General features: G+C 45.3%; 1 protein-coding gene across 1 annotated transcript in view; it reads right to left on the reverse strand.

The window, feature by feature from the left end:
* Positions 1-18,088: 18,088 nt before the first annotated feature.
* The window catches only part of DCTN6 (dynactin subunit 6), a 59,324-nt gene continuing 54,863 nt past the window's right edge, over positions 18,089-22,549 (reverse strand). The window contains exon 8 of the transcript XR_005885285.1: positions 18,089-18,264. The gene's annotated coding sequence lies outside the window, so the exon portion shown is untranslated. The remainder of the gene's footprint in view (positions 18,265-22,549) is intronic.

Here is a 22,549-nt window from a genome sequence, read left to right on the forward strand (position 1 = left end):
TGATTATTTTAGAAGTATACATGGCATTTTCTTTTAGCTGATACTGCCTAGGTTGCTAGTGAGGTTGAGCATTTTCTTCTTTGCATGGCCACTGATTGTATTTCTATGTGATTTTTCTGTTTCATATTCTTTAATGGTGCCTATTTAGAACCAAATATGGTAAACTTAAATATTAGTTGTCCAGTCTCTAAAATTCACACCTTTAATTACTCAAGTGCTTTTGCACTTTTCTGACTCCCCGTGGAAAGCGGTAAATTGTAGACTAAAATCCAGTAGCAAGGATGAAACTTGTAGACCAGAAAGCCTGACACCCAGGAGTATTCATTCATACAAGTTCCATTCATACAGGTTCCAAAAGAGGCAAAACTCATTGGCGGTGATACAGTTCCAAGAAATATGTCTTGCCATTGACTCGGGGTTGGGAGTGGTAGTGGGAGGCACGAGGAAGGTGTTGGGGAAGCTGAAACTTTTCTATGTGTTTGACCTTGATAGTGGATATATATAAATATATGCATTTTTAAAAGTGCATCTAAGATTAATACATTTTATTCTACACTCTCTTTGTGTATGTATACACACACTTACATGGATACATGTATTCATAAACTTCCCCCCCTCTAAACTTACTTTCATAATGAATCCTGAGTATCCATTAGTAGCCCAGGGGACTGCCAGTTCCAATGCTGTTGGGGCACAGCGGAGCACACCTATGATTTCTCCTCTGTGAGAAACCAAGAGGGAAAAAGGCCCATTGTGAGCACAGAGGGGAAAAGGTAGACTTCCATGAGGCTCTGACCTGGGAACCAGGAGACCTGCAAGATTCCCATGCCAGCTGACCAGAGACCATGTGGCCCAGTGTCTGGAGAATACAAATGGATGGGAGGCTGGCTGTGCTGCTGATGTGTTAGAAACCCAAGATTTGTAGAAGAAGCCACTGATCTTCCTGGTAGGATCAAGACATTCCTTCCAGGACAGGAGAATGAAGGTTGAGGATGGTGGCCACATGTGCATGCAAGGTCCTCCATCAGAAGAAGGCATCAAGGCCTGGCGTCATGGCTCAGCAACTAAAATCATTACCTTGCAAGTGCCAGCATCCCATATGGGCACTGGCTCATGTCATGAAGACCCCACTTCTTGTCCAGCTCCCTGCTTGTGGTCTGGGAAAGTAGTGAAGGACAGCCCAAAGCCTTGGGACCCTGTTCCCGTTTTGAAGACCTGGAAGAACCTCCTATCTCCTGGCTTTGAATTGGCTCAGCATCAGCCATTACAGTCATTTGGGGAACAAACCATTTGAGGGACGATCTCTCATTCTCTGTAAATCTGTCTTTCAATTAAAAATAAATAAAGTCTCTGTTTTGCTGGATTTAAGCAGGAAAAGTGAGGTACACTAGGAGAATTTCATTAAGAAAGAACCTGAGAGTTTAGTCAGCCAGGCAATCCAGCCCGCTCTTGGGGAGGGCAGTTAAGATGTTGGCTTGGAAACACCTGCATTCGTGTTTCAGTGCCTGGGATTGAGTTTTGGCTCCACTCTCAATTCCAGCTTCCTGCCAGTGGGTACCTAGTAGGGAGCAGGTAATGGCTCAAGTAATTTGGTTCCTGCCGCCCATGTGGAAAATTCAGATTGAGTGCCGGGCTCCTGCCATTGACCCTGGCTGAGCCCCAACTATTGTAGTCATCTGGGAAATAAGAGGAGCTCCCTTGGTCATCTCTCTTTCACCTACATAAATGGAATTTAAAAACTGCCACCACTGATGTTACAGAAAGAGAAACTTTCACCCCTTTAAACGACTGGATTCCCATGTCCCAGGTCTCCTGCTCTGCCTGTCACCTTGAACTGCCACTGCACTCCTAGGTGTCCTCACCTTCACATGTAAATATACAGGTTTGGATAAAATAATGTCTCCAGTTTGCTTCAGGCCTTCTCATTTTGTGTGTTCCATTTTTAAAAAGTTTTAATTTGAGAGGCAGACAGACACATGCAGAGCTTCCATCCCCTGCTTTACTCCTGAAATGCCTTCCACATCCAGAACTATGGAGGTATGAAACTAGAATCCAGGTCTCACGTATGTGTGGCAGGAACCCAATTATTCAAAACATCATTGGCTGCCTCCCCATGTTGACATCATCAAGCAGCTAGCGTCGGGAGACACAGACTGGACTCTTTAATAACCCAGGCACTCTGACACGCAGTTGTCTTAATGGGCATCTTGTCCTAGCCCCATCCTGTGGTTTGATGTGACACATTCCTAGAGACGTTCAAGATCTGGGCAGGTGTGGGATGCCACGGGGACTGCAGTATGTTTTGTAACTGTAATCCCAGTTATTACAAAAGTCCTAGATAGAGAAGGCGGGGAGAAAAATTTTTCTGGCTTCCCATGACATATTTTTTTCTGGTGGCTCCCAGTTTAATATGGTCTTGAAAATGTAAGTCTGGGAGATTGCAATCCTTGGAAATTTTACAAAACAATAGATCCTCTCCACAATCTTTCACATACTCAAAATTTGCATAGTATTTCAGCAACTACAAAGTGGAGCCAGGTTTTAAAATGCCTTTGTTGCAAGGATAGATGGCAGAAACAGCTAATCTCAGGCCTGTTTGCTGCAGTTCCTGCTCTGTGTATTAATCAGACACCAGAGAACAACATTAAGTCCTAAGACTCATGTGGTCAGGCAGGTCTTCAGCAGCATTGTTTTGTAGCTCAATGGTACATACTGGGGCCTGTTTTACAGAGCAGTGGGTTAAGCTGCTGCCTGTGACGCTGACATCTCATACTAGAGTAACAGCTCGAGTCCCAGCTCTCTGCTAATGCACCTGAAGAGGCGCATGATAGCCTGCCACCCACGTAGGAAACCTGGGTGGAATTCCAAGCTTGACTTGGCTCAGCACTGGCTGTTGTTACATCAGCAGAGGGAAGATCTTAGTCGATCTCTCTCTCTCTGTTGCTCTACCTTTCAAATAAATAATCATATTAAAAACTACAGTTTTGAACAGAATTAGTAAACAATGTTAGCTAGAGGATGAAATTAGCTTACTGTGTCTGAGCAATATGAGATTAAGAGTCAACATCTTTAAGATATGAAAAAAAAAAACATTTTAGGGACTAGCACTGTGGCATAGCAAGTTAAGGCACCATCTACAATGCTATGGGTGCCAGTTCAAGCCCCAGCTGCTCCACTTGCAATCTAGCTCCTTGCTTTTGCCTGGGAAGGAAGAGGAGGATGGCCCAAGGCCTTGGGACCCTGCACCCACTGACAGACCTGGAAGATGCACCGGATGCTAGTGCTTGCAGCTGGAGGTTTAGCCAGTTGAGCCCTTGCGGCAGCCTCTAGGTAAGATTTAATAGGGTGAGAAAGTATGGTTCAACACATGAAAAGCCATCAATGTAACATAACATAATAGCAGGATAAAGAGAAAACACCCACATAGTCATCTTAAATGATCCAGAAAAAGCTTTTGACGAAATTCAACATCCTTTCATGATAAAAGCATTGAATAAAACAGAAAGACAGCAGAACTTTCTGAACATGATAAATGCCACTTATGGAAAACCCACAACGCACATCATACTCAATGGCAAAAGCCTGGAAGTGTTTTTACTAACATCAGTGACAAAACATAGATGCTTGTTTTCACCACTTTCATTCAGTACAGTGCTGCAAGTTCTAACCACAGCAGCTTGGCAAGAAAAAGAAATACAAGGCACTGAGGCTGGAAAGGCAGAAATAAAATGAACTATGATCTCAGAAGACTTGATCTTATATGTAGAAAATGCTATTAATTATACACACACACAAAACCCTGTTAGAATGGGTAAAGAATTCAGAAAAGTGGCCAGATAAAATTCAAAATACACACACACACACACACACACACACACACACACACACACACACATACACACAGTTGTATTTTTATATGCTAGCAATAAATAATCCCAGAATAAAGTTATTTCTTGACACTTCCACTTACAACAGCATCCAAAAAGAATGAAATACTTAGGAATAAACATTGGCAAGAAAATTAAAGACTTGAATACTGAATAGTTCAAACATTGCTGAAAGAAACTAAGTAAGATGGAAATAACATCCATCTTCATGGATCATGAGACAATGTTGTTAGGATAACAATGCTATCCAAAGCAATCTATCCATTAAGTGCAAATCCTATCAGTATCCCAATGCCCACCCCCCTCTTTTTCTGAAACAGAAAAATCCATTCTAAACAGACGTGGAACCACAAGGCACTTGGGATTCACATAAAATCTCAAGTAGCCAGAAACCTTGTGAAAAAGAACAACAGTATCTGACTCTCATTTCCTGATTACAAAACTTTCCATAAAATTGGAATAATTGCAATGGTGCCACTGATATGGGCAGTGTATACATAAATTTTTAATCCAGGTTCTTACCTCTTGAAGAGATAGAAATACTAAAGCATACATGCATATATTACATGCATATATGAACAAAATTTATTTAACAGTGAGAGAATTAACACCCATTCACCAGCACGTGTGAAAATCCCCATGCAGAGAAATACCCAGCATGAGTGGGTTGAAAAGCACTTAATGTAATAGGTCCATCTGAGAGTAGGAGAGCAGGAGAGTGGAAATTCTGATCTATGGTGCAGTGAGAAAAGAAGATTTGTATCTCTAAGTGGAGCCCATAGCAGAAGGAGCTGTTTTGCACATCCCATCTCTCTTTTTAAAGCATTTATTTATTTGAAAAGCAGAGTTACAGACAGAAGGCAGGAGGCGCAGAGACAGAGAGGTCAATCTTCCATCAGCTGCCTCACCCCCAAATGACTGAAATAGCTAGGGCAATGGATGTGAATACATAATTCCCCAAAGACACAAGAGTAGTTATTAACACGTGAAAAGATGCTCGGCATTGTTCATCATTACAGAATGCAAACTGACATCATGAGATGCTATTTGAAGCATATTAGGATGGCTACACTTTCTTTTATTTCTCTTGTAATGATTTATTAGTTTAAAAGGCAGAACAACAGAGAGAGGAAAAGGAGACGGAGAGAAGGCAGAGAGAGAGAGAGAAAAAGATTTATCCCATCTGCTGGTTCACTCCCCAAATGGCCACAATGGCTGGAGGTGCACAGGTTTCCTACAAGGGTTTAGGGGCCCAAGCAGTTGGACAATGCTCCACTGCTTTCCCGGTGCTGGACTGAAAATAGAGCAGATGGGAATTTAGTGCCCAAATGGGATGCTGGCACTGAAGTCAATGGCTTTACTCATTATGCCACTTCACTCGCCTTGACTTTTGTTGTATTTTTTTAAATTTTTAAATAAATTTTTTTAAAGATTTATTATTTATTTATTTAGGAAAGTCAGATATACAGAGAGGAGGAGACACAGAGAGGAAAATCTTCTGTCCGTTATTCACTCCCCAATTGAGCCGCAACGTCTGGTGCTGTGCTAATCCGAATCCAGGAACCAGGAATTTCTTCCAGGTTTCCCACATGGGTGCAGGGTCCAAAGGCTTTTGGCCATCCTCGACTGCTTTCCCAGGCCACAAGCAGGGAGCTGGATGGGAGGCTGGGCTGCTGGGATTAGAACCAGTGCCCATATGGGATCCCGGCACATTCAAGGCAAGGACATTAGTCACTAGGCTACCGTGCCAGGCCTCGTTGTATTTTTAAGACTAAAGAGAATGTGGTGCTGTCAAGTTTGGGATTGTTAGGATACTCAGTAGTGCTAGCTTCTGCCAGTTGTGTGTATTTGCAACTCTCTTTCTAGAATAGCACTTTGCCTTTGAACTATCCTAATGTGTTTCTTAGTGGCAAGGTTGTTACTTTTTAATGAAATGGCATTTAATCATCATTTCTTCAATAATTTCTGTATTTTGTGTTCTGTTTAAGGAAGCCTGGCTTGGGCCCCGTGGCAGTGGCCTAGCGGTCCTTGCCCTGAGCACGCCAGGATCCCATATGGCCGTTGCTTCTAATCCCGGCAGCTCTACTTCCCTTCCAGCTCCCTGCCTGTGGCCCGGGAAGGCAGTCGAGGACGGCCCAAGGCTTTGGGAACCTGCACCCGCGTGGGAGACCCGGAAGAGGCTACTGGCTTCGGACCGGCATAGTATCGGCCCATTGCGCTCACTTGGGGAGTGAATCATCGGACGGAAGATCTTCCTCTCTGTCTCTCCTCTCTGTATATCCGCCTTTCCAATAAAAAAGTAATAAAAATAAATCTAAAAAAAAAAAAACTAAGCATGAACATCAATTAAAAAAAAAAAAAAGAAATAAGTTGGGGTTTCCTCAGAAAGCTAAACACATGAGTCGCCAGTGCCATTCATACGTACATACCCAGAATAACTAAAAGCCAGACGCAAAAATACACGCGCGCTAATATTCTGAACAGTGTCATTCACAACTACTCACCAAAAGGTGAGAGCGACCCAGGTGCTCAGAGCAGACACAGAGACGAGTATGATGTAATCTATTCGTGTAAGAGGGAGGAGCTTTCAGTCTTCATAAGTTATGAGGTTGTGACACATGATACAGGATGGGGAAGCCTTAAGAACCTCAGCTAAGTGGGCGAAGCCTGAACACAGAAAGCGTATGATTCCACATAGAGAGGCAGAACATAGGGTGGAGGTTACTGGAGTCTTGAGAGGGAGGAATGGGAGTTGCCTGGTAGGAGTGGAATTTCATTCCAGGATGATGAAAAGGTGCTGGCAACAAGGCGATGTTTGCATAACCTTGCATGGACCACATGCTAAATACCTTTAACACTATACTGAAGCACTTAAAATGGTAAAATGTATGTCAAATATTTTACCACAATAAAAATGCTGAAAATAGCAAGTTACATGGAAAAATTGCCTTAGTTTAAAAATAGATGTCCTTGGAGAAAAAATATGAATAATATGGTACATCTAGACACATACAATCATTTTCTTTGGAAATTATAATTTTTACTTTATTTTATTCCTCTCATTATTTTCCTACTTGACTTCGATCAATTCATGTGACTTTGTGGACACAACTTTTTAGATAAAGAAGTGTAAAGTAGCAGTCAAAATGGCTGTCCCACATTAAATAAAGAAAGACAGAGAAAAATGTAAGGGAAATGCAAACCATTGTCAGGCACAGAACCACAGGCAATGCATAGCGGGGGTCTGAGAACAGAAAGCACGGGGCAGGCTCTGGTACTGCCCAGAGAACTGCATGGAGTGTCTAAGCCATAGGGCACGGAGAGGAGCCCACACACAGCCTGGTAGTCTCCCTAGCTGAGGAGACAAGAATCGAGGATTTGGGGGCAGCCAAGGCAGCCAGAATTTGCAGGGCAGAGAATTGCAGAGCAAAAGCCACAAAGGGAGAAATGAAATGGTTCCCTTTAGGTTTCTCCTGAATGCTAACCGGTGTACACAGGGGAGGCCGGGTGGTGGGTGTAGGAGAGATCCTCCTATGCGTCTTGCAAGTTTGAGAAGATGTCTAGAAAGGAAGCTGTTACTCTGATTGTTGTTACTGTCTCACACAAAAGGATGCTAAACACTAACAGCCATCAAAACAAAGCTGAGTGGCTTACGTGACATCAGGACAAGTACTATCAGAGGTGAAGAGAGCTCTTCGGATTGATATTAGCAAGTCACATCAGTCCTCCTCCTGTGTGCACGGATGGAGATTTAAGTTGTGTTCGGTATTCATGTATTAAAAACTTCAGAGGTGCAGATTTTTGTAAATGATGGCATTCATACGCACCATGAAGGCAACTTTATTTTTCTGGATTTTTGTCTCTGACACGAAGAGACAGATCTCTCAAACCAACACACTTTCAGTCATTTCGGGTCTCACCTGAGCCCTTTCACAAATTTCCAGAACTCCCCTCCATCAGAGCTATTTCGGAGTTCTGCAGTATTTGGTTACTCTTCCAGGGTGCAGCATTTTCCACCTGATGTTTTTAAATGCTTATCATCTGCTGCCCTCAAGGGCGCACATTAGCAGGAAGTTGGACTGCAAGTAGGAGTAGGATTCTAACCCAGAAACTCTGATGTGGGACACAGGCAAACAACATGTCAGGTTAACCTGCTGTGCTGAAACACCCAACTTGTTCCTTGTTCTAATAAAAGGGACTACTAGGAACTTCCAGATCACACACAAGGCTTGTGCTCCACCTTGACTTCCAAACCCATGTGTTGTCAGTGGGATGGGAACAGGAGGCGGGCCCTTAAAGGTTGAGAGAGCACAGGAACTCCTGGCATAATTGATGTTTTATTTTTTCAAGAAAGATTGCTTGATATATAAATTATAGAAAAGGAAGGAGGGAAAGAGAGAGAAATCATCCATTTACTGCTTCACTCCCCAAGTGGCTACAACAGACAGGGCTGAGCTGATCTGAAGCCAGGAGCTAGGAACTTCTCCCAAGTAGGTTCAAGGGCCCAAGCACTCCGGTCATCCTCTGCTGCTTTCCCCAGTCACATCAGCAGGGAGCTGGACTGGAAGAAGAGCAGCCAGGACTCGAACCTGCGCCCACATGGGCTGCTGGCACCGCTGGCTTGCCAGCTTACTCCCTCTACCTTCTGCCTAGTGAGGACGCTGTGTTCTTTCCCTCCAGAGGACGCAGCTCTAATTAGATAACCAGACCTGTTAGCAGCTGGACTTTAGCTTCTCAGTCTTGGAACCATGAGAGAAAGTAAACTTCTATTCTTTACCAATGTCCCACACTGTGACATCTTCTTCTAGCAGTATGTAATAGACCACGACAGCTTGCAGGAAACTTCTAAGGGATCGCATTGTTCCAGATGACACAGTGGGAGGATCTGAAGCCTGGAACCACCATGGCAATTTCTCTCTCTCCCCCACACTACAAGTATGTGAAAACCTAAGTTTAGAATGAAGCTGAAGGGCTCAACGTGAAGGCCCAGTGGCAAAGTCCTCACTTTGCATGCCTTGCATGTGCTGGATCCCATATAGGCACCAGTTCTAATCCCGGCGGCTCCACTTCCCATCCAGCTCCCTGCTTGTGGCCTGGGAAAGCAGTTGAGGACAGCCCAAAGCCTTGGGACCCTGCACCCGTGTGGGAGACCCGGAAGAAGCTCCTGGCTCCTAGCTTTGAATCAACTCAGTTCCATGGTAGCCACTTGTATAGTAAATCAGCAGACGGAAAATCTTTGTCTCTCATTCTCTTTGTTTTTTTTTTTTTTTAAGAATTATTTATTTATTGGAAAGTCAGATATACAGAGAGGAGGAGAGACAGAAAGGAAGATCTTCCGTCTGATGATTCACTCCCCAAGTGAGTGCAATGCCGGTGCTGTGCCGATCCGAAGCCAGGATCCAGGAACTTTTTTCGGGTATCCCCCGCACATGCAGGGTCCCAAGGCTTTGGGCCATCCTCAACGGCTCTCCCAGGCCACAAGCAGGAAGCTGGAAGGGAAGTGGAGCTGCCAGGATTAGAACTGGTGCCCATGTAGAATCCCGGCACGTTCAATGCGAGGACTTTAGCAGCTAGGCCATGCCGCCGGGCTCTCTCCTTCTCTTTGTAAATCTGCCATTCCAATAAAATAAAATAAATCTTTTTTTTTTTAAGATGAAGGTAAAATTGAAGAAGGAGAGTGATGGAGAGAGAGCAGTCTGTTGTTAACATCACTGGGCCATGAGTTCATCCAACCACTATCTTCCCACTCTAAAGAGATCGACTTCCTTTTTACTTTAGTCCTCTAATTCCATGCTTCACAAGGCATGCATCCTCTCTAAAGTTTCAAACACAAGTTTAAATTAATCTTGGAGTAATTACAAGCCTTAAAGAAAAAAAACCCAGTGCCTTAAAAATGTTATAAAAGTAGCACACATTCATTGATCAATACAATAAACAAGAAAATCTCATCAACCTGCCGCCCAATGTTTGTTCTTCCCAACTTGAGGCAAACATTTAATTCTGCAATGTGTAACGGAAATCGGGTTTCAGTCCAAAAGTTTGGTAATCATGACGTCAGCCAGGAAGCCGCCGCATCCAGAATGTGTTTGGCTCCCAGGCCACGGCTGGCTGGAGCAATCCAGAGGCACGTGGTTTGCCTTTTTCCAATTCCTGGCAGCATCTCCACCTCCACTTCCCAGGCTGCTGGGGTTTTGGAACCTTGCTCCCAGGCATTTCCACACGCCTGCCTTGCCAGGAGCTTCCCAGCCCTGGAGCCCCTCAGCTGCCATCTGTGTTGTGACCTCTGTCACAGAGCAAGCCGGTCAAGTGCTTGGTGTGCTCAGTCGTGTGGGTTCAGCACCAGCCCGAGCTGCTCCTAGAAGCTTCAGTCATTGTCACCTCCGCTTCCAGGGCCCACAAAGGCTGCGCCCACTGGCACTAGGAGACCTTGGCAATTTGTGCAAGATTTTTAAGCTCTGGAATGAAGATTTGCCAGGAATGACTGCAGAGATCTCCCAGGCACAGGGTGAGAAACAGCGGGAGTAGAAAGCCAAAGACTCACCAGAACGACCACCCACCTGCAGGGCACTCGTGCTTCTAACAAGGCCTCCCAGCCCCGCACGCTCTGTGGCCTGGCTCCAAACAGCATGCAACATTGTCCAAGTCTCTAACACTGTGTTGTGCATGAGCCCAACATTGGCCCATTTTACATTTTCTTCTACGGCACTGTTTTTGTTTGTTTTTAATAGGAGTAATGGTTTGGGATGACCTCTGAAATAAGGATATCCTAAGATTTTTTTCTATCCAATTGCATGCTATTTTTTAGCTAGAACTTTTACATTGCTTCTTAACCATTTGGAGATGGCTTGTCACAGATCAGGTGAGCATTAAATTTCAGTTATGTGAAGCTTGGCACAGTGAGCCATGGATCCATGTGCAGCCTGTAACACTGGCATGTTGCGTTGGGGTGCCAGTTAAGAGTCCTGACCACTCTGCTTCACATCCAGCTCTCTGCTAATGTGTCCAGATAGGCAGAAGAAAATGGCTCAAACGCTTGCCCTCTGCCACTCAAATGGGAGGCCTAGATGAATTTTTAGGTTCCTGGCTTCAGCCTGGCCGCTGCTGCCAATTGGGTATTGAACCAGCAGATAGAATCAATCTCTCTATCTCTCTCCCTCTGCCTTTCAAATGACAATTGTTGCCCTTTGGGGGGTGAACCCGCAGATAGAACCTCTCTCTCTCTCTTTCTCTTTGTGTATGTGTGTGTGTGTGTGTGTGTGTTTGAGTTTGTCTTGCTAATTCCACCTTCTGATCAAATACATCAATCTTTGAAGTACATGATAAAATGCATGTAACATTTGTCATCCTGGCCATGTGTGGCTGCACAGGTCAGTGGCACCGACTGCAGCCCTGGGGTGAAGTCCTCTTCCACATCCTGCCCCAGCAAGTTCTCATCATTCCAAGCTGGAACACTGTACCCATCGAGCAGCAAGCGGGACATACAACTCACGCCACCTGTGCTCCTTGGAGGAAGCCAGACAAAGTTGAAAGAACTGCTCCATGTCTGGGCTGCAAGGCTGGCACCTGCCTGGGATGCTACGGATGCTGTGCTGCCTCTCTGAGCTTCAGTTTCTTCACCAGGGACTAAGAGCTCTCAACCCTGGTTCTTGCAGTCTCCGCAACAGTTGTTCCCCCCTGTCCACCCAGGGTTCCGTCCCCTTCTAGGTGCTTCCAGGCTTTTGAGATAAATCTCTGATCTGCTTCCTTGCCTTCTTTGCAGGGGGTCTAAGGAATTTGGCTGTCCTGTCCTGCTTGCTCAGGTCATTAGCAGGGAGCTGAATCAGAAGTGGAATGGTGTCCACTTCATGCTGGTATCCACATGGTTGCTGGCACCTCAAATGGAAGCTTAACCCACAATGCCACAGTGCTGCCCCTTCTTTACCTTTTGACGTTACTTTCCTTACTTGCTCAGTGGAGGGGTCTTGTAAAGCAAGCTGGGATGCAAGTTAGCTATGAGTATGAAAACTAGCCATCCTTCTGCCGCAGGCCTTCTAACGAGGTCAGCAACTGTACCAAAGAGACATTTGGCTGGGGCAGAGTGAGGGGGGTGGGGGGAGGGGAATTAAAAGCAAAGTCTGAAGCTCATCAGAAACCTGCATCAGCTTCCTGGAGCTATGGCCCAGCCTCCCTGAACTAGGTACCACTGAGTCCACCGGTACCAGCAGGCCCACTGGCCTGCCTACAGGCTTCCTGGGGATAAGATCCACATAAGCTGTAGACCCTCTGGAAGGTGGCCAGTAAAATCTGAAAGGAGCACTAGCTCCTGGAGCCTCCTGTTGGCCACAGCCTGCCGGGTCATCAGCGGCAGCTCTCGCACACTTCGCAGGGGGTGGGAAACTACGAAACTCACACTCTCTGAGTTCCTGCACACAGCGTCAAGTTCATGGCTAGGCCTCCGATCTCCGTCACACTGAAGGGTAAGCAATGCCTCTAAACACACTCCTCATTTTTCTATGTTTCCTGCAGATGGCAAATTATCACTTTAAATCTGAGTTCTTTTTTAGAAATAGTCGACAAAAATGACAGAAAGCTACCCTGTCTTCCTACTGGAATTCATTTTTCCTGTTGTGTGAAAGGAGACTGCTAAAATATACCACTCACAAATTGCTGGAGGTGCTATGCTCAGTGTGAATTTCCATTTATTACTTATTTATTGGGCCAGTGCTGTGGCTCAACAGGCTAATCCTGCACCTTCAAGTGCCAGCACCCCATATGGGCACCCGTTCATGTCCCGGCATCTCCACTTCCCATCCAGCTCTCTGCTTGTGGCCTGGGAAAGCAGTCGAGGATGACCTAAAGCCTTAGGACCCTGCACCCAGCTGGGAGACCCTGAAGAGGCTTTTGGCTCCCCAGCTTCGGATTGGCACAGCTCTGGCTGCTGTGACCATTTGGAGAATGAAGCAGCGGATGAAAGATCTTTCTCTGTCTCTTCTTCTCTGAGACAGAGAGAACTCTTTCATTAGCTGGTTCACTCCCCAGATCTCTGCAATGGTGAAGACTGGGCCAGGCTGAAGATTGTAGCCAGGAACTCGGTGTAGGTCTCTTCCATGTTGACAGGGAACCAGTTACGTGAGTGACGCACTGCCTGAAAAAGGACACTGCTCTTGGGAGCTCTGCGAGGCCATGAAACCCAGCACTGTGAGACATGATAAAAGCATTTAGCCAGAATCCTAACCAAAATAGACTAAACATCCCTAATTTTTTAATGCTCAATGGTTCAGTATCTCTGGAATAAAACCTGCCCTCTCTGGTGGTTTTTAATACATTTTCTTGGGGATAAATTACTTCCAACTGTAGAAAAAACAAAACAACAACATTAGATGCTTTAGATCAGTATCGGAAGGAGTAGAAGTAAGAAAACAGAAGGCTGTGCACTTGACTGTGACCTTTTCCTGTGGGCTTTTCAAGTTGTAGATAGAAAGTATTGGAGAAAAAAAATTTTTAAATGAAATAAAGATACAAGGAGTACAGGCTAAGATAAATCATGAGAAATTTTCTAAATGAAAACTCAGCAGGAGTCAATCAAATTTGAGAAAGCACAAATCAATGCTACGAGTTTTTATGGCGTCCATAAATTTTGACCCATTTATTCAAGAAAAACATCTGCTTCCACAAACTCCTCCTTACTCTTCAAATGTTCCACAACTCATTGTTCATCCGTGGTATGCCTCCCTCCCCGATAGCTCACTGATGCTCTGGGGGAACCTGGCCCTCCAGGAAGGATTCCTCTCTGGCCTTGGAGGCCTCTACCCATTCACTTGTTCAACGCCCACATGTGGAGAGCCTGTGACACCCTGACAATCCTAGGAAGCAACATGGATCCAGCTGAGGAGGCGCTCCTAAGAAAGAGCAAAGGGCAGGCAGTCCACGGGTAAGAGCTGTGGCAGAGAATCATGTAGGAAAGATTGCGGGACTGCGGCTGAGCATCCACGAAGCTGCCACCAAGAGCATGAGGCGGTTCAGCCATGAAGATGACAGCTGAGCTCTTGGAACGGCGTTCTGGGGGGTTGGGAAGGGGGGAAGGCTGGCATTTGGCTTAGCATCTAAGATGCTGGAGTCCCCGGGTTCAGCACCTGCTTCCAGCTCCTGCCTCCAGCTTCCTGCTATTGCACACCTTCGGAGGCAGCAAGTGATGGTTCAGGTAGTGGGCTCACTGCCACGCACACATGGAAACTGTGATGAGATCCCAGCGCCTCGCTTCAGCTCCCAGCTTCAGCTTGACCCACCCACCCTGGCCACAGACATATTAGGGAGTGACCTAGCAAGTGGAAATGTTCCCTTTCTCTCCCTCTGTGTGTGTGTACGTGCAACTTTGCCTCTCAAAAAGAAGAGAAAGTTGAAATCTCAGCCCACATTATCTGACTCATTCCTTGTCTCCTTTATAGGATTAGAAGCAACAGACAGCCTATTATATTTCCCTTGAGATAAACATGTGGAGTGGAGTGTTTTCCGAATTGCACCCCTTTTCCCATCCCAGGTCTTCCCAGACGAGGCTGTGACTTGGTGGGAGGGAGGTCACAGAGTCTGCAGTATAAACACTGGATTTTCCCATCCCTTCGCTGCTATCGACCTTAGGCAATTAATCGCACTGGCCTCCATGGCCTTGGATTCCTCCCTCCACTATAAAAAGGGATGACTGGAACAACCGAGTGTCAGTGTCAGCGATAACATGGATAAGCCACAGACAGTTACACTGAGCGCTCTCCAGGAGTCCAGCCCGTTGGCATTTATGGGATCCATGCCATTGGGTAGTCTCCTCCCACACTGACTCTGGACTGGGCTCCAGTGACTGATGAGATATAACTGACCCAGCCAGAGGCTTGGTAAATGCTGGCACACTGCGGGGCCCATTCCGTTAGCATCAAGATGCCACATAAGAAGAAAGGAAGAAGGAGGGATGGTGGGATGAGGAAAGCATTCTGGGAAGTATCATTATATACTTAAAACTGCATATATTAAATATATGACCTGCTCTTGTTACATAAATAAAAAATCAAGATACTGGGAATAAAAAAAAAGAAAAAGATGCTACATAGAGCAGCTCGGGCTATCTAACTCTTGACCCCAGCACTCTGCTCATGGGAGGAAATTTCCTCCTTCCCTGGGAGGAAATTTCCTCCTTCCCTGGGAGGAAATTATGATGGCTCCAGTATCTGCATTCCCTTCACGCGTAGGGGAGGCCTGAGTGAGCTCCCAGCTCCTGCTGGTCTAGGCCCAGCTCCGGTGGGCATTAAAGGGGTAGGCCAGTGGATGGGCATTCCTTTTCTTTGTCTCTCTCTGCCTCTTGCATAAATTAAAGCAAGTGAGCAAACAAGAAAAAAACCTATTTAACAAAAGAAGCTCAAGCTGCTTTACCTGAAAAGGGAGTTTCCATCTTCCAGGCTGCCAACACAGGTGAGACCATCCTAAGTTTTCCAGCTCCAGCTGACCAAACAGCCATCTCCTGCTTTTTCACTCAGCCCAGGCAAGACCAATGGAAGAGTAGCAGGATACAAAATTAATGAACACAAATCGATGGCACTAGTGTACACAAATAATTCCATGGCTGAGAAAGAAATTGTAAGTACAGTCCCCTTTAAAATAGAGGAGAGGAATCTTAAATACCTAGGAATTAAGCCAACTAAATATGTGAAAGACCTCTATGATGAAAACTACAAATTATTTTAAAAGGAAATAGAAGAAGACCTTAAAAAATAGAGAACCTTACCATGTTCTTGGGTTGGCACAATCAACATTATCAAAATGACCATATTACCAAAAGCAATATATAGATCCAATGCAATCACAATCAAAATCCCAACAACATTCTTCTCAGAAATAGAATAGATGATACAAAAGTTCATCTGGAATCACAAAAGACCACAAATAGCTAAAGCTATCCTGAAAAATAGAAATCAAACTGGAGGACTCGCAATTCCAGACCTCAAGACATACTACAGAGCAGTGGTTATCAAAACAGTCTGGTACTGGTACAGAAACAAAGAAGATCAGTGGAACAGAATAGAAACATCAGAAGGAAATCCATACATGTTTAGTCAACTAATCTTTGACAAGAAAACTGAACACAATCCAGGTAAAACGCCTAGTCTAGTCAACAAATGCTGTTGGGACAACTGGATAGCAGCTTGCAGAATAAAGAAGCAAGACAAACCACACCTGTTGCATTATACAAAAATCAGCTCTAAATGGATCAAGGACCTAAATCTACACCCAGAAACCATCAAACTATTAAAGAAAAACATAGGAAACACACTCCAAGATATAGGAACAGGGAAAGACTTCTTAGAAAAGATGCTAAAAGCAAAGGCAATCAAATCGAAAATGAACAAATGGGACTACATCAAACTAAAAAGCTTCTGTACAGCAAAGGAAACAATTAACAAAGTGAAGAAGCAACCAACAGAATGGGAGAAATTTTTTGCATACTACACAAGTAATAGGGGACTAATATCCAGGATCTACAAAGAGCTTCAGAAACCCAGGGACAGGGCCCGGCACAGTGGCCTAGTGGCTAAAGTCCTCGCCTTGAACGCTCCGGGATCCCATATGAGCGCCGGTTCTAATTCCGGCAGCTCCACCTCCCTTCCAGCTCCCTGTCTGTGGCCTGGGAAAGCAGTTGAGAACGGCCCAAAGCTTTGGGACCCTGCACCCGTGTGGGAGACCCAGAGGAAGTTCCTGGATCCTGGCTTTGGATCGGCATAGCATCGGCCGTTGCGCTCACTTGGGGATTGAATCATTGGACGGAAGATCTTCCTCTCTGACTCTCCTCTCTGTATATCTGACTTTCCAATTAAAAAAAAAAAAACCTGTAACAAAATGGGCAAAAGAAATGAACAGACATTTCTCAAAAGAACAGGTTCAAATGGCTAACAGACATATGAAAAGATGCTCAAAGATGCTCAGACTCCCTAGCCATCAGAGAGATACAAATGAAAACTACCTTGAGGTACCACCTAACTCCAGTGAGACTGGCCTACATTCAGAACTCGAATAACAATGTTTGCTGGCATGGATGTGGGGAGAAAGGCACCCTCCTTTACTGCTGGTGGGAGTGAAGGCTAGTACAACCACTGTGGAAATCAATATGGAGAGTGCTTGGAAAATTGCAAATAAACCTGCCATATGACCCAGCTATCCTGCTCCTAGGAATATATCCAAAAGAAGTGAAATCTGAATGTGAGAAGGGGATCTGTAATCCTGTATTTACAGCAGCACAATCTACAATAGCAAAGACATGGAAATAAACCAGATGTGTGTCCAAGCAAGAATGGTTAAAGAAACTGTGGTACATCTACTCCATGGGATATTATTCAGCTATTAAGAAGAATGAAATTATTCTATTTATAACCAGGTAGTCCCAACTAGAAACCATTATGCTCAGTGAAATGAGTCAATCACAAGAGAATAAATACCATATATCTCTCTCATATAAGGAAGTCACCATGGAAAGTGTAACTCCAACAGTCCAATCTATACTGTTTTTTGATCGTTTGCTTTTTTTGCTGTATCCCATGTGTTTTGATGTTTTTGTTTCAGTTTGGTTCCTTCCAAATAATCTCTTTTCTCTAGTAGAATTCATCACGTACTCATAAAGTATACGATGGCATCATTTTTCCCAAGAGACTTCTGTGTTTCCTTTTTGTCACTCATGTGTTGGTTACTCAGTGGCGCGTTATTTTTTCAAGATGCTATAATTTGTTGTTGATGTTGTTGTTGTTGTTGTTGTTGTTGATGTGACTGTTCTCATACCGGTTGTTGACCTCGTTTCATTGCTCCTCACTTATGGTAATGTATAGTGATGGAGTACTGGGGTCTGTATATACAGACGTGGGGGTACAATGGAACATGCATCCCTGCATCCAGATGAAAGATGGATTCCCAATAAAACTGTTGGACATGTGTAGAATCAATAATTGCAAAAACTTGGAAGCAACTGAAATGCCCATCAACAGAAGACTGGATAAGAAAGCTATGGTTCATTTACTCCATGGAATACTACTCAGCTATTAAAAAAAAAAAAAAAGCAATGCAGTTCTTTGTGGCCAAATGGGTCCAACTGGAAACCATTATGTTAAGGGAAATGAGCCAATCCCAAAAGGTTAGATACCACATTTGCCTTAATTTAAGATGAAATGATGTCAATCCGAAAAATAGTACCTGTAAACTGGGCCTAGGGATTGGAGACGGGGCAGAAATCCAAGAACGCCTTTACTGACGAGCCACTTTGCATGGCTCTGCACAGCCGCTCCAGCCCTCTGTGTCTGCAGACCGCCTCTGTCCACGCATTCAGATAGTTCATCGGGCTGCCCCCACAGTTTCCAGGGTATTCCATACAGTCCTAAAAACCAACAAGCAATGATTGTAGTTCCTATTTTTATTTATTCATTTTTTAAAAGATTTATTTATTTTATTACAAAGTCAGATATACAGAGGAGGAGAGACAGAAAGAAAGATCTTCTGTCCAATGATTCACTCCCCAAGTGAGCACAACGGCCGATGCTATGCCAATCCGAAGCCAGGATCCAGGAACTTCCTCCAGGTCTCCCACACGGGTGCAGGGTCTCAAAGCTTTGGGCCGTCCTCAACTGCTTTCCCAGGCTACAAGCAGGGAGCTGGATGGGAAGTGGAGCTGCTGGAATTAGAACCGGCGCTCATATGGGATCCCGGAGCATTCAAGGCAAGGACTTTAGCCACTAGGCCACTGTGCCGGGCCCTCTTATTTTTATTTTTAAAAACCTTCATTTGGGGCCCAGCACAATGGCTCAATTGGCTAATCCACCATTTGCAAGCACTGGCATCCCATATGGGTGCAAGTTTGTATCCTGGCTGCTTCACTTCCCATCCAGCTCCCTGCTTGTGGCCTGGGAAACTAGCAGAGGATAGGCCAAAGCTCCTGTTTCCTGGCTTCGGATCAGCTCAGCTCTGTAGCCCCAGCCATTGTGGACATTTGGGGAGTGAGCCAGTAGATGGAAGATCTTTCTATCTCGCCTCTCTGTAAATCAACCTTTCCAATAAAAATAAATCTTAAAACAGAAATCTTTATTTTATCTGAAAGTTAGATAAAGAGAGAATATCTTTCATCCATTGATTTGGTCTCTAAATGTCAGCATCAGCCAGGACTGGGCCAGGCCAGCACTAAGAGTCTGCAACCTCATCGGGGTTTCCCACGTGTGTGGCAGGAACACAAGCACTTAAGCCATTACCACTGCCTCCCAGGATGTGTGTTAGCAGGAAGCTGGATTGGAAACACAACTGGTACATGAACCAGGCACTCCAGCATGGGATGCAGATGTCACAAGCAGGAATTTGACCCATTGCACCCAACCTCTGCTCTGTGACTACTGTCTCAACCCCTACTTTGAGTTCCTGAGAGGAAGGATATCATTGGCCTTCCCCGGGTCAAGTGTTTATCCCCAGAGCTGCCAGTCAGCTAGCAGGAAGAGGAGCTGACCCACAGGGAGTGATGGGAATCTGAGCCCATGGATGTAGATCTTGGACCAAGATGGTGCCTCTCATCTCTACTCTGCAGGGCAAAGCCCGGTGCTTTTGTTTGGTGCATAAGGCCGGGAGTGATCCGCCTCTGCTCCATCTCTGCAGGCTCCTCCCTGCCTCCGTCCCACCAATACAAATATACTTTGTGACTACAGGCCTCTGCAGATGCTGCTCACGCTCTACAGAGTTCTCCCTCTTCCACCTGCGTAGCTTCTGTTCATGTTTCTAACAGCCCACAGGCATCACATTCCCATGGGGTAGAACAAGTGGATTCTAAATCTCATTGTCCTGGAAATTCATCATCTCAGTTGTCACTTGGAAAGTCCTTGTCCTCACGGCGCACAAGCCACATAAAACACATGAATATATAGCATGCATTAGTAAATTGCCACAGATAATCCCACTGATCAGAAATCCATAGGTACTTGCATTTCTAAACTGTCACTGTGTGACTGATGCCAACAGAAGATAAAACCGTTGTCATGTACCAACTAAAATAATGTTAAGTTCTGGAGAGCAGGGGTGTGGGACCAAGAGACATCCTTCCTGACCAGGATGCCAGCTGCTCCATGCTATTAGCTCAACACCCATGGCCAAACAAAGACTACATTTCCCAGCCTCCCTTACGCTAGCTGTGGCCATGTGACTAAGTCAGCACTTGGGATGTGTGCATGACTATTGTATTTCATGTATCAAAGGAGATGGCTTGACCTTCACTTTTTCTCTTCCCTTTTCGCAAACTGATGCAAGCAGTGATCATGACCCCACTTTGACCAGGTCATGAGGGCGACATCCTAGGAACTGTGATGCAACAGGATGCAAGGAGTAGGAACCAAATCCCCAGCTAATCTGCTGGGGCTGAGCAGGTCTCCTTCCTGAGAAGTCAATTCAGTGTATCTTCCGTAAGCCTTTCTGTGTGTGTGTGTGACAGAGAGAGAGAGAGAGAGAGAGACAAAGAGAGACAGAGAGAGACAGAGAGAAGATAGAGATCATGGCAGCTTGGCCCCCTCCCAGGCACAGTAGTCAGAGAAGCTCTCAAGAGCAGCTATGAAATCTCTTGTCTTTTTTTTTTTCAAAGATTTATTTCATTTCTATTAGAAAGTCAGATATATCGAGAGGAGGAGAGACATAGAGGAAGATCTTCCACCTGATGATTCACTCTCCAAGAAGCTACAATAGCCTGACCTGCGCTGATCTGAAACCAGGAGCCAAGAGCTCTTCTGGGTCTCCCACACAGATGCAGGGTCCTAAGGCTTTGGGCCATCCTCAACTGCTTTCCCAGGCCACAAGCAGGGAACTGGATGGGAAGCGAGGCCACTGGGATTAGAACTGGCACCCATATGGGATCACAGTGTGTGCAAGGACTTTAGCCACTAGGCTACCATGCTGGGCCCCATTCTTATTTATTTATTTATTTATTTATTTTTAATCTCCAGACCTCCAGAATAATATCTCACAAATATGAATGTTTGGGTCTGGTGTGGTAGCCTAGTCGCTAAAGCCCTCACCTTGTATGCACCAGGATCCCATATGGGCACTGTTTCATGTCCTGGCTGCTCCACTTCCCATTCAGCTCTCTGCTTGAGGCCTGCGAAAGCAGTGGAGGACGGTCCAAGTCTTGTGACCCTGTACCCATGTAGGAGACCTGGAAGAGATTTTTGGCTCCTGGCTTCAGATCAGCTCAGCTCCAGTCATTGGCAGCCACTTGGAGAGTGAATCAGTGGATAGAAGATCTTTCTCTTTGTATCTCCTCTCTGTAGTCTGCCTTTCCAAGAAAAATAAATAAATCTTTAAAAATATACATATATGTGAATAAACCTCTGAATGGATGACTTAATTGGCAAGAAATGAACCCATAAAAACTGATTTGGGGGGCCCGGGGTGATAACATAGTGGCTAAAGTCCTCGTCTTGCATGAGCCAGGATCCCATATGGGCATCAGTTCTAATCCCGGCGGCCCCACTTCCCACCCAACTCCCTGCTTGTGGCCTGGGAAAGCAGTCGAGGACGGCCCAAAGCTTTGGGACCCTGCACCCGCGTGGGAGACCCGGAAGAGGTTCCTTGTTCCTGGCTTTGGATCGACACAGCACTGGCCATTGCACTTACTTGAGGAGTGAATCATCGGATGGGCAATCTTCCTCTCTGTCTCTCCTCCTTTCTGTATATCCGCCTTTCCAATAAAAAAAAAATCTTTTAAAAAAAGGGGGGGAGGAGGATTTTGGCAAATCTCAAGGGTCCAGGATGTCCTAATTAGGAATCTGAACTTTGTATTGAACACTTTTAGATTCTTTGGAGAGTAAAGGAACCTCCCTGCTGAAGGCTTCCCTGAGTCGTGTTTGCTGCTGACACCTGCTGACTTGTTCAAATACTGCAGCCCATGTGGCAGCAGCACACACGCCCATCCTTTCCTTCTTCCCTCTGACTCTTCCTCATCTCTTTGCATCAGCTTCATATTTCTTCACCTCTAAAGGCAGTTAGTGATCATGGTAACAGAAAGATATTTGAGCCAACTTGTGACTTTGAGAGTCAACTTGTAACTTTGATTATTAAGGAGAGAAACTAGCATCCCAAAACAAGCAAACTCTCCTAAAAGCTATCACAGAGGATTAGCAGTCCTCCGTTGAGATGGTACAGCTGGGCTCTCAGCCTGGGCACGCTGGGAAGAGCCACGCTACAGGCTCAGCTTTGAGAGATGAAAAGAGGTTCTCTGTCTAAAACCTGCTTGGGGGCCAGCGGCGTGGCCTAGCAGCTAAAGTCTTCGCCTTGAATGCGCCGGGATCCCATATGGGCGCTGGTTCTAATTCCAGCAGCTCCACTTCCCATCCAGCTCCCTGTCTGTGGCCTGGGAAAGCAGTTGAGGACAGTCCAAATCCTTGGGACCCTGCACCCGTGTGGGAGACCCGGAAGAAGTTCCTGGATCCTGGCTTCAGATCGGCATAGCATCGGCCGTTGCGCTCACTTGGGGAGTGAATCATTGGACGGAAGATCTTCCTCTCTGTCTCTCCTCCTCTGTATATCTGACTTTCCAATAAATAAATAAATCTTTTAAAAAAATAAAAAATAAAAAAATAAAACTTGGTTGGCTCACTCCCTAGGCCCTGAGCAGCTCCTAACAAGGACATGCATAACAG

This window comes from Ochotona curzoniae, unplaced genomic scaffold, assembly GCF_017591425.1.
Source record: "Ochotona curzoniae isolate NIBS_2020 unplaced genomic scaffold, NIBS_Ocur_1.0 contig_899, whole genome shotgun sequence".
Lineage (NCBI taxonomy): Eukaryota > Metazoa > Chordata > Mammalia > Lagomorpha > Ochotonidae > Ochotona > Ochotona curzoniae.